At 36.9% G+C, this 13,467-nt stretch overlaps 1 protein-coding gene across 4 annotated transcripts in view; it reads right to left on the reverse strand.

Annotated features, from left to right (window-relative positions):
- Positions 1-13,467, reverse strand: part of CDK14 (cyclin dependent kinase 14) — a 315,608-nt gene that overhangs the window by 35,504 nt on the left and 266,637 nt on the right. The window contains exon 15 of one of the 4 annotated variants that reach the window (XM_041408675.1): positions 12,125-12,169. The exons of the other annotated variants lie outside the window; for them this stretch is intronic. The gene's annotated coding sequence lies outside the window, so the exon portion shown is untranslated. Of the gene's footprint in view, positions 1-12,124; positions 12,170-13,467 lie in introns of those variants that run through there. 4 annotated transcript variants of the gene reach the window in all.

A 13,467-nucleotide genomic window follows, 5' to 3' on the forward strand; every position in this document is an offset into this window, starting at 1 on the left:
GAAGTGGCATACTTTGATAAGGCTGTTAAAAACCCAAAGAGGGTAAAGTCAGACACAGCTCCATTAAAGAGAAAAAGAAAAAAAAAAAAAAAGGAAAAAGAAGAAAATAAAGGAAAAAAAGAGAAATGTGAACTGTGTTACATGGGTCTGCCTATTACATCTTGTCTTGGCATCACTGCAGTAGCTGTCTGCTGTTTTCCGACTGTTTTTTAAAGCTGCAATGATTTTTGTGTTGGTGTGCAGAGGCAGAGTTTGATGGCCTTCCAAATCTGTATTTACAATTTAAGAATTAGTCACAGAGGGCTCTATCAACATGAGAATTATTAAAACAGAGCACTAATAAAACAATAAAAGATAAAGAGGTTAAGTATCTAAAATTACCTGTAACCTGTAACTTGATGCCTCATGTAAAGCCTATAAAATCAAATGAATCTGTAAAGCAGATAAAAAGAAAACTTGGAATTTTTGCGCAACTTTGACAGCTGACTTTTTCGAACCGTTTTCTACCAATTAAAATCATAGCTTTGCCTGAAATTGAGCCATGGATATCTGACTTACTTTCCTTTAATATATTCCATGATCTCTGCCTGAAGCAGCCATAACAGCTCAGAGAATTTAGTATAATGTTTTAGGTGGCACATGTAGAGATATATTATAAACAACTAAACATTAAATGTAAGAACAAGGAAAAACCCTCCTTAGAATGGATGTATTAAATATTTAAGTATTTATATAGTATATAACAGACTGCCAGTAGTACATGGGCACCCAAGATATCAGCAGGATGGCATGAGGGAGGTATTCAAAAAAGAGCATTCAAAAAAGGCATTTCAAAAGAGCTGCACCATGGCCGAACCTTCAAAGGGTTAATTACGCAGCTGAGTGTCTACTCCATTTACCGATAAGCAGAAAATGTTGTAATTTTTTGGATTTATGAATCGCTGGGGTCAGTCTGTATCTTGCGCACAACAGTGTCTGTCTGGCTCTATCCCTTACATGCTGGGCAGAGACAATCCCTCTCTCGCCTGGAACCCCAGAGCCCTCTAAGCCGCTTGCTCTGTAACCTTGGCAGCTGGGGCTAACACAATTCTTCATTTTTGTTTTTGCAACTGGGCCTCTCTAAATAAAAACTACAGAGCCTTGTTAGCCAACAACTGAGCGTGAAATCGTGACATTGCAATCCCCTACTCTAAGACTCAATCAATATTTTTTCATTACAGATTTGTACAGTTAGGTCAACAAGAAGAAAAATGCTCATGGAGCAAAAGAGAAAAACCAGCAGAGAATTACAAAATCTCTTCCAAACTGTAAGATTATTTTCATTATAATGATGTAAAAAATACGCTCTGATGTAGTTTTTAAATAAAAATGAAGGAAATCTACATTAGATTGGACACAACAAAATTATCTGTATGGCCTGTACTGATGCATCATGGTAGTACAATCTGTTTGACATTCGAAAGGTTTACTACTCCTTTTAAAAAAAAAATTGCATCTTTGTATATTAAACAAGTGTAAACATAAGAGACAAGTTTAAACTGCTGAATTTTCTGGATGATGTTCTCATTGCATTAATCAGTAGGAAGGATGATTAGATGGAGGCACAGGGCTAAGCTGGCACATTTCAGCTTGAGAATCAGGGGCAATCTGCTCCACAATGCAGTTGCTGCTCTGACCCATTTCCAACAAGTTTTAGCTCAACAGTATACACTGGACCACTCACTTTCCTGAACCACACTGAAAATCATGAAGATAGAACTAAATATACCTGAAATTTTTGATGCAAAGGTGGTGACTATAGACCACTAGTAGTTTGCTACTGGGTAAACTAGTAGTTTGCTACTATCAAAACTTCTGCAGTTTTGATAGCGGGGTAACAATCCCTAACATAAATTCCCATGATAAATCAGGTTAATTTGGTAACAAAAATAAAGACCATGCCTGCATTTTAAAAACCTTATTTTTACATAATCAAACATTTGTTGAAATAGTATTTTTCTCCTGTATTTGAAGAGAAACATCACTTTGTACCATCAAATAATCTTACTCCCAGGAATTAGGGTTACAATAAGCCAAAAATATATGTTGTGTGTTAGATGTGAATCTATTTCAGAACTGCAACATTACAATGTGAAGTGAACCTCATAGGTACCTACAGTCTTGGTGAAAAATCACTGTCACTTAATAATACTAATATGAAACCATGGCCTTGATCTGAAAAACAGCCATCACAGAGGGATTTAAAAGGCTTTTATAATTCTAGTGAATATTTTGCCCTAATCAAGTCACTTGCTGAAAGCCCCACGACCAATTTTTCTTCTGATAGGAACACCCTCAGAAAGGTTGGCTTTATTACAGGTCTATAGTGTTAAACTATTTCTTCTACTGGGAGAACATCCACTCACTTGTCCAAAGACAGTCTCACGGCCGGGTAAGGGTTTGCTTCTTCATATGTTACTTTCAATCTATCTTTCCTAAACCTCAAACAAACCCTCTGTCCTCCACCACTGTCTTACAGAGTTCAAAAAGCCAAAATACTTAATGAAGACTGAAAAAACAAGGTCACTTTATAATCTACAAGGGACTGAAGTTTAACTTAGTTGGTTAGAGCGTGGTGCTAACAACACCACGATTGTGGGTTCAATCCCACTACAGGATATTACTGGAAGAGTTGATGGCCCTTGTGGGTCGCTTCCAACTCAGAATATTCTGTGAAGTGTTTATAAATTTAACATGGCTTTTGCAAACTCAACTGTTCTTTGTGTCAGCAGCAAATAGAAGTAACTATGGATTTGAACCAAGCAGGAACAGCCAAGTCTTTCTTGGTGTCTAACAGTAAGGATAGAAGGACTCTGGAACAGACTACCCAGAGGAGGTGGTGGTATCACTATTATTGGATGTTTTTAAAAACAGGTTAGTCAAACATCTGTCGGAATGACACAGATAGAGCCGATTCTGCCTTGGGGAAGGCAGGATAGACTGGATGACCTCTTGAGGCTCTTCCTGCCCTATTTTTTTATGATTCAGTGATTCAGCACATAGCTTTGAAACACCCTGGGGCTTGATTCTTTTCTCACCTCATGTTATTTTTAAACTGGTGCAACTTCACTGACTTCAGTAAAGCTTTTCCTCCCGGTCCTGCAGTAAGTGTGAGAAGAATCAGAACTCACATTTCTTACACAAATGGAGGTTGGGTCTACCCTCCCACTGTGCTGCACAGCTGATTTCCTGAGATAACATTTTTACCTCTTTAAAGCAGGCAATATCAGTGATTTAAGTCAACCTTTGTATTATTTTAGTCAAAAATCTGAGTCCTATTATATGAAGCAAAGGTGAAAAAAATATTTAAGTAGAAACATTCTTTGCAATTTTCAGTGAATGTCAACTTTTTCTCCCAACGTATTTCTCTTTGTGTAGAGATGGAGCTTGGGACTGAGAAAAAGTCCACCTCAGCTACCAAAGGAAGCCACAGTAGATAGCAAAGAGGAGGAAAAGAAACAGGAGGGCCAATACTAAGTATTTAGCAGTGCCTCAGAAACAAGGACACAACACACTACAGTTGGCTGCAACATCTTGTTGACAGGGTATTCTAAAATTGTTACGGACTGAGGGTGGGTTTAGCATGTGAGCTAATAAGTGTAGAAGCTAATCACATTCCCATCCATCAATCTCTAAGGACAAAGAAATAGATAAAACATGTCAGAAACCCCCGAAGCTACACAGCATCTAGAATACTACATAGCTCAAAATGTCAGAGTTATCCACATTCCACATGCAGTCAGCAGGTTACACAGAGCTTCAAATACCCAGAAAATCTGCACTCCGTGCCAAAGTTAGTGAAATACTGTTACACTACTGCACCAACTTCAAACAGAGGAACCACAGAAAACACAGCCTATACTGACTAATTTGTTCTTTGGCTATCATCATTCATAGACGTTACCTATCTAGGGACATCACCAGCTCTCTTGTGGCATTCATGTATATATATAAAGTTGCAAAGGTATTTTCTGCTAATTTGATTTTGCATTTAATGGGTAATAAATGGTCTGCTTATTTTTTTGGTGTGAAGGACATTGAACATCAAGTAGTAAACTATGCTTTTCATATGTTTAATCTCATTCAAACTAATAATAAAAAATAGAAAAATGGTTATAGAAAATTCACTTCAAAAAAGAATATAAATATAAATATAAATATAAATATAAATATAAATATAAATTAAATATACTTGTAGGTGATTTTCACTTTCAGAAAATTCATAGAAATGAAGATTTTAAAAAGTAAGAGACTTCATCTGAAACATGCTGCTCAGGGCTTCTGCACTTTTTGAGACCTTTGGGAGATCCTGTCTTCTGATTAGTTCTACAGTGGTCACCCCTCTTCTGTGCTCTCATATCCCTGGAACAGCTTATGCAAAATTTAATGAAAAATATGGTGAAGATATGAATGGAAATATTCTCCTAGGCTGTTAATTTCAGTGGTAATTGAACCTGGCATATTTCCTCTATTCTGGTCTAACTGGGATTTGAATATTTGTTTCCCTCAAGTAAAGGTTGTGAAATCCCCTGAAACACAAAACTATGATGAAAAGGTCCCTAGTGTGCAAAAGAGATTTCATTTACTTGTGCAGTGCTTTGAGATTTGATTCTTCACTTAAGAGTACCAGATTTCCTTGGGATGATGAAACATTGTATAAAACCCCAAGGAACATGGAAAGGTTCAACTCTCACCTCTGGATTCCTTTCGTTAAGAAAATGGTATCTGCAGATTTCGTGGGAGGTGGCAGGGGGTGTAAGTTTTTGGCCTGAGCAACAGTTAAAAATTAGATTTCAAGATGTGTTCAAAAAATAGTTTATCTATACTCAGAGAAAAAAAATCTTTTATAAGCCCTTTAATGCCAAATCACTCAGACAAACCTGTACAAAGTTTCATGTGGCAGCAAAATATCCAGACTTGTCTTTTAAGAAGTCCTCTGTCAAACACTTTCCACAGTACCTCAGAACATGCCTTCTCTGCCTCTGAATTTGAAAACCTGTTTCACCCTGCTCCTTTGAAAGACCTACTCTGCATCCAGGTTTATCATAAGGTCATCTTCCTTTCTATACTTGTTTCTGCCATTATATTTGCTTATCTCAATTAGATTCTGAGCCTTTGAGATGGGTGATGGCAATCAGAGATAGCTGCATGCTGTCATGTTAGTTATCACAACTCATTTCAAACTACCCAGCTCTTCCAGAAATTAATACTATTCACTTGAACAGGACCTTTCTTTAACTTGTTTATTTGGTTGGTTTAGTTTGTTGGGTTTTTTGTTTTCTTTTCTTTCCCAGCAATGCACTGTATATAATGGGCAAGGCTACTCCTCAGCCTGAGTACTAAACCTTCTGGGTATTTTCCGGGAGAAAAAACCCCAGTTATCTGAAGCATCTTGACTTTAAAATCTTTTAATATTATCTTACTGGTCAGCAGTCCAGATGTCTTCATAGGTAGAGAGTGAAATATCTGCAATAGTAAAGACTATCTAGAGAAATAAAGAGGCAAAGGATGGATATCTTTCTATTTCCTTGGGATGATGAAACATTGTACAAAACCCCAAGGAACATGGAAAGGTTCAACTCTCACCTCTGGATTCCTTTCGTTAAGAAAATGGTATCTGCAGATTTCGTGGGAGGTGGCAGGGGGTGTAAGTTTTTGGCCTGAGCAACAGTTAAAAATTAGTGACAGATTTCAAGATGTGTTCAAAAAAATAGTTTATCTATACTCAGAGAAAAAAAATCTTTTATAAGCCCTTTAATGCCAAATCACTCAGACAAACCTGTACAAAGTTTCATGTGGCAGCAAAATATCCAGACTTGTCTTTTAAGAAGTCCTCTGTCAAACACTTTCCACAGTACCTCAGAACATGCCTTCTCTGCCTCTGAATTTGAAAACCTGTTTCACCCTGCTCCTTTGAAAGACCTACTCTGCATCCAGGTTTATCATAAGGTCATCTTCCTTTCTATACTTTTTTCTGCCATTATATTTGCTTATCTCAATTAGATTCTGAGCCTTTGAGATGGGTGATGGCAATCAGAGATAGCTGCATGCTGTCATGTTAGTTATCACAACTCATTTCAAACTACCCAGCTCTTCCAGAAATTAATACTATTCACTTGAACAGGACCTTTCTTTAACTTGTTTATTTGGTTGGTTTAGTTTGTTGGATTTTTTGTTTTCTTTTCTTTCCCAGCAATGCACTGTATATAATGGGCAAGGCTACTCCTCAGCCTGAGTACTAAACCTTCTGGGTATTTTCCGGGAGAAAAAACCCCAGTTATCTGAAGCATCTTGACTTTAAAATCTTTTAATATTATCTTACTGGTCAGCTGTCCAGATGTCTTCATAGGTAGAGAGTGAAATATCTGCAATAGTAAAGACTATCTAGAGAAATAAAGAGGCAAAGGATGGATATCTTTCTGTGAACCTTCATGACTTGATTGGGAGCATGCCTGTGCATTCTGTTTTTACTCAAGTTTTGTGCACCTCTTCCCTTTGGAACTGTTCTTTAACCTGTCAAAAATGGTATCACTTGCTGTTTACTCTTTCAGAGAATCAAGTCCAATATGGTTAAAACAGTGAATACAGCCTCTTTAACACAGTACTTAAAGCAGGGCTACCTTGTCTTCTATAGATACAAGGACATTTCTGACAGCATTCTCAAAAAAAGGGACTAAAATCTTCCCGTCTGCCACCTCTCCAGCTCATCATAAGCAGTTCTTTGCATTACTGTAGAGGCTTGAACCTTGACTGCCTTCTTTGAAGGAGATGAGCAACTGCTCACTAGAAGTGAGTAGAAGCAGTATTTTCTAGCCCCCAAAATTTGGTTATATTTGTGTAAGACTTCTCACATAATTAGAGTTAAGAAAGTTCAATAGATGCAATTTATTTCTGTCTCAGTTTTTAGTTCTTAATAATATTATGAATTTCATTAATAATATGCATTCATTGGGTTGTCTGAAATTGTGCATTAACATTTCTCCTAAAGCAATATACTTTTTATCTACATGCTATTTTCCTATCTGTCTGCATAAGGCCGCTAGAATTTCTTTTAAGATATAGCAATTCAATAATTACTCAAGACTCCCATCTACAAATTCATATGACTGGAGAATTTAAGTACCATTGAACAGGCAGGAATGAGTTTGAATGGACAGGCTGGTCTGTCACCTCAATAGAACCAGAATAGAGGGGGGTTGCCGTCTGCAAAGCTGAACATATGGCCTGAGATCTCTGCATGAAGGAGTATTATTTAATGTACTATTGCACGGTATTTAGTGTGACTGAACCCAGTCTGGCTCTGAGCCAGGGGAGCCACATCCTAAGACGAATGTAAAATAATGACACTTCTCTTCCACAATACACAGAACCCATTCCTAAACGAAGACCAAAATTTCTAGAGTCAAAGATACAGCAAATTTTTAAACACTGCAATGTCAAGGCCTTATTGTGCACTTGAGGCTAGTGACCAACCACATTCTGCAGATAATGAAGAACTTGCTAAGAAGAAGGAATAACAAAGTTGACAGCAAATACATGGACTGATCACCATGACATGGCAACTATAAAGAAAAGAAAACATGAGATTGTATTGGATCAAGTAGTACTTGATAGCAAAGATGACAACATATTACCGTATAAATATTGTGGCTGGAGGCAAGTTAATAATGGTCTTGGTAGGTGCAAGCCATTAGGATTTCTTGCTTTTAGGGAAATCACCTTTTTGCACTCCTGGAGTTTTTATGCCAAATAAAAAATAAATGAAGGAAGCAAGCAGAATTATTCTTGCTTATGTAGCAATTTTGATAAACAGGAAGGAGTTTCATCATTAGATAAAAAAAATTAATCACATTTATATCAAAATGAATCAATACACTGTAAAAAGTTACAGTGGCCCATTTTCTCCTCTTGCTCCTCAGAAGGCATGCTTTACCTAATGACTGCTGGGGAGGGCTGAGAAGATCCTTAATAAACACATTAACAGACATTTTGGTGTATGCCTGGTATTATCCAAGTTTTAAAGAATCTCCCTATGTTAAGAATGATATGCAAAGCTGTCAAAGTGAAGAACAACCAATATTCAAAAATGCTAATGGGTATTAACCCACATAAAAAATTAAATAATTAATATGTGACAATTCTCTCTTCACATTGAAAGAAGATACTTTCAAATCTTTCAATCCACTCAGATTAGATTATGATCTCTTAAGCAAGCAGTTTTTTCAGCAACCCCAGCTAAAAACCCTTTCTAATTTCCAGGACATCAGGTTTTTCCTATGCAATTCAAGATTATTATCACAATTTAAAAATAAACTATCCAGCAAAATTATTTTAACATAACCAAGTATTAGAAGATGATTTTTTTCAGTTAAGAGGTCAGGAAAATCTGATTGACAGAAGTATGTGTGACAGGGCTACAAATCCAGCTTCAAAGCTCCTATGATTGAGTGAAAATCATGCTGACCCAGTGCAATCTAACTCTGTTGTTTCAAATCTGATAAAAACCACTAAACTGATTGGTTAACCTTGAACCAGCAGGTTTTATGGAAGTTCCCAGTAACCAGCATGGAGCCACTATACTCTGCTCAAATGAGATCAGGTAATCCAGGTCAAATTTGTGCTGCTGGGAAAGCAGGAGTGCACAGACCCCACCTCAATGACTGTGGAACCATGGCATAATTGTAGTAAATGCTGGAAAATCTCTGTGTGCAGTAAACACACTTTTAACAGAGTGTTATTCATATGAAATACATTAAAGCCCTTATAATAATTCAGAAATTTATTTCCAGTGCTTTAAAAGACCAAATGTAGAACAAAGAAGCTCAGATAAATTAGCACTTCTTCTATATCCTTTTCTTTCATGCCAAATAAAAATAAATTTCACAGAATAGGTAAGGTCTATTTGGGAAAAAAGCCCAAACAACTAAAGTGGATGTCTGGTCTCAGAGATGACCTAATTTAACGTATTTGGGAGGAAGTCCTGTCAGCAGGGAAGTAGCACACAACTTTCACCTTTAGAACAGGACTGACCATATGCACACACTCAAGGCACAGCTAACATGGAGTGTTGCCCTCTTCCAGACCAGGTACATTCCCATATAGAAATAGGCCAAACAACAGACCAAATCTTGACTTCAGTAAAGTCTAAGTAAATGGCTGCGCCTATAGAATCTTAACAGCATCAGCTGAGACTCAAATTCTATTCCTTCACGACAAAGAACATGAGCAACACATTTGTGACTGCAGCTTCCCAGCAGACTGCCCTTTGTCCAGTGACTCCAAATAGCTCTGGATTCACGTGACGTGCACCCAGCACACTATCACTCAAAAAGGAGAAAGAACTACCACTTAAATGCAACTCCATGGTTCAAGAGACTCCCTCCTCAGATTATTTTCTCCTTTGGTGCACTAACAGTCTTAAATTTTTTATTACCCAGTGAAATTCACTCTAAAAGAAACAACTCTTGGAATAACAAAATAAAAAGGAAACAGATTTTCCTCCCTTAAATCAAAACCACTGTGCCAGCCTGGAATCCCCTAATGACAACATGAGCCCGAGACAGAACAATGGCATAGTTACTTGATAAATCACAGAAAGTGAAATTAATATTTTATAAATGGGGATGGAAAAGTCTGTCAGGAAGCCAAGGTTCTGCCAGGATTTCATTCCAAACCACATCAGAATGAGATACCAGAATACAAATAAAACTGTGCAACTTGTCCTAAGAACCTTTTGGTGGTCCATCTAAGTCACCAGCAGAACTGTATGAAAAGAGAGTGGGACACTTCATTTGAAAGGAACTCTGATGCATTTCCTACCTGCTGTGTTATTTCCCAAAGAATTCACGTGAATTTGCAGCATGAGAGTTGAAGCTCAGATCTACAGCTTTCCAAGTGGAAAGGCAAGTCCATGGCAACACAAGGGATGCCAGTCTGCATGCATGCATACCTACTCACAAATGTTTCTCATTCTCCTTCAGTTGCACCCCATTGTTCTTGCTCAAAATTTCACATCACTCAAGGATTTCTTTTTTCCATTGTATCACCGGTGCTGAAGATTGCACGTCATACACAAGGTAAGCAGCTCAAGTCACTTTACAGTCTTGTGTATTCTAACATTATGAGCCATCACTGTTTCTTTCAACAATTTTTGCTGAGTGAACAATTAGCTGCTGTATAAGCACGAGGAGTCACCATGTCCACCCTCCTGTTACTGTCATAAAAAGAAACGACCAGTCCTTTATTAAAATTCAGCACTTCATAAAGACAGCTTTTGCTATGTACTTAAATTTTACTTTGTGTATTACTGTAAAAGACTGGAACATAGATTTCTTTGGAAACTATTTTTTGCCTTCCAATTATTAAAAACAATATTTTATTTTAAATTTTATTTTCATCAGTTCACTACGTGTTGACAAAAATTAAAAGCACATTAAAATAGTGAATCAGAGAATAGATGCTCTAATTTACTAAATAAAGTAAAAAATAAAAGACAATGTAATAAAAAGATAAAGCCTTCATAGAGAATTGCAGCAATTATATCTCCACAGCTACAATATAACCCAAAACTTTGCAAACCCTTTGATTATTGAACCATGGCTGAAGTGAATAATTTGGCTTTCACTAAGAAAACAAGCACATTCATTCTCACCACAATGGAGAGAGGCAGTTTTAATTAAACCTTATCAAAAGATGAATAAAGAATAAACTCAATACCCATTCCACAGGATTCTATTTTCATCTGTTTAGTTTAAGCTTGCCATGTTCGTGCAATAATTAACCACTGTCCAAGGAATGCTGGAGTTGTGCTAATGTTGGTAAAGATTTAATTAGTTCAATTATCTGGAGAGTATTGAAGGCTCAGCATAGTACCAATTTCTTCAGGCTTTATACATACCTCAGATCAAAATATATTAAACTGAATTATAAGTGAACAAAGAAAATTTACTATTTTACTTCAGCTACTGAATGAATGTGTGTTTAATAATTTTATTGCCCTCATTTTAAAATGAGGTTTCAGAATAATCCTGCTTAAAGCACATTAAAATAGTGAATCAGAGAATAGATGCTCTAATTTACTAAATAAAGTAAAAAATAAAAGACAATGTAATAAAAAGATAAAGCCTTCATAGAGAATTGCAGCAATTATATCTCCACAGCTACAATATAACCCAAAACTTTGCAAACCCTTTGATTATTGAACCATGGCTGAAGTGAATAATTTGGCTTTCACTAAGAAAACAAGCACATTCATTCTCACCACAATGGAGAGAGGCAGTTTTAATTAAACCTTATCAAAAGATGAATAAAGAATAAACTCAATACCCATTCCACAGGATTCTATTTTCATCTGTTTAGTTTAAGCTTGCCATGTTCGTGCAATAATTAACCACTGTCCAAGGAATGCTGGAGTTGTGCTAATGTTGGTAAAGATTTAATTAGTTCAATTATCTGGAGAGTATTGAAGGCTCAGCATAGTACCAATTTCTTCAGGCTTTATACATACCTCAGATCAAAATATATTAAACTGAATTATAAGTGAACAAAGAAAATTTACTATTTTACTTCAGCTACTGAATGAATGTGTGTTTAATAATTTTATTGCCCTCATTTTAAAATGAGGTTTCAGAATAGAATATGGAAGCTGTGACTTACCCAGTCTTCCAGATTAACTGGTGTTTAGTTGTTTCTCTTTTTTCCCTAAGTCATCTTATGTTTTAAACAAAATGAAGCTTACTTTAGAAAAGAAAACCCAATGCTTCTTTAAGCAGGAAAAAGTATAGTTTCTTTTACATTTTTTCCCCCCACTGCCAACATATTTTACATCTTTCAAGGAAAGTGAGGCATTTAAAAACCATTGAAAGCAGTGACACAGACAACTGTTTCAATCTGTCAGACAGCATGGACAGACAGTAGGGATCATTTTAGAAAATAGAGCGGCCCCCCAGCGGCCTGACCTTCCTGGTGGGAAAGCGAACACAGCGCGGTGCTTGACAAGCTCACCAACAAAGGAGGATATTTAGTCCCCCCAAATTCTGACACGCTTCTCACAGGAAAAACGCAGACCGGGATGAGGCGTCGGTGACTGCTGCTAACAAAGGGAGAGTTCTAATTGGAGATTGCACCGTTACTGTGAAACAAAGAGGAAGAGATGAAAAGTGAAAACACCACTTCACTGCACGCAGACTGTAAGCGTTGGAGTGAGCCCAGTTTCTATTTTTTTTTAAAACTGTTCAACTCCACATTAGATGCTATACAAGTTGCAAGCCCTCTGGATCTGTATGTGCAGCTCCTGCTGCCTTCGGTGGGAACAGAGCCCAGGAAAAGGGGCGTTAGAAGATTTCCCTCTTTGTGCTACTAAAATATTATCATCAGCTATACTTTAGAAGGAATGTTTGAATAAACCACATTCGTTTTCCTGTAAGGTTTAAATGACATTTCTGTTACTACCATGGTCTGTCCTCATTTTCCCAGCAGTGTGTTTTGGAGTATGAGTTCTTTATAACCAGTGAACACTGCACAAAGATAGCCAGCATGTGAGAAAGTAACAGGAGTTTATCTCCTAGAGGAGCTAAGCACTGTAGGATGATGCTATCATTTTCTTATTAAGCAATAAAAACTTATGAGTTAATATAAAAGTAACTGTTTTGAAATTGCATACTACATTATACCCAGGCTGGATTCAAGCTGCTTGTCTCTTTAGGCAGTCAAAAATTGCTTTACAGATTGCACTGCTATGCTTCCAAGCAGTAAGTACCACTTGGTAAATAGCCCTTGTGAAACATTGTACCTTATTTCCTACTACTCATTTCAGATGGAAAAAGGTAAATGCTTTAAGGAATAAATTAAATGAACAAGAGGAGGTGTGAACTACACACTGAGTGCCAACCAATGCCTCTTTTACCAAAATTTGATCTCCACTTCAAGTTTTCTGTAGGGCGGAAGAAAAAGGGAGATGCTGAAATTCATTCAGGCTTTTCTTGAATCCAGATGGCAGATAATGCTCAGTTAGCAACAGGATATGGCACATTTTCCATCAACCACCTCCCCTTTCTGTTCTGTTCTGATTTTCAAGTTGCACCAACAATCTGAGGACTGGAGTGCCCTGTGGTCTATTGATTGCAGACTTGCTTCTGCCTGTGTTTCTGTACAACCATGTGGAAGAAAATAAGGCTAATAGATGATTAAGTATTAAATGATTCACATTTATCACTAGCTGTAAAAAAAAATCTTAGCTGAAATGTCTGTCTCTGAGTGAGCATAAAGAAGCATTTCAGGTTAAAAATAACCAGCTCAAACAAGTCAGAGCATGTATAACTGAGCGCCAAATTTCATCACATGTGGCCTCATTTATTAATATTAACAGGATTGCAATTTTTTCCCTTAATTATAACCCTTAAGCAACTGTAGAGGAAACAGGTATACCCA

This window comes from Onychostruthus taczanowskii, unplaced genomic scaffold (assembly GCF_017590055.1).
Source record: "Onychostruthus taczanowskii isolate IOZ18803 unplaced genomic scaffold, ASM1759005v1 scaffold3, whole genome shotgun sequence".
NCBI classification, from domain to species: Eukaryota; Metazoa; Chordata; class Aves; order Passeriformes; family Passeridae; genus Onychostruthus; species Onychostruthus taczanowskii.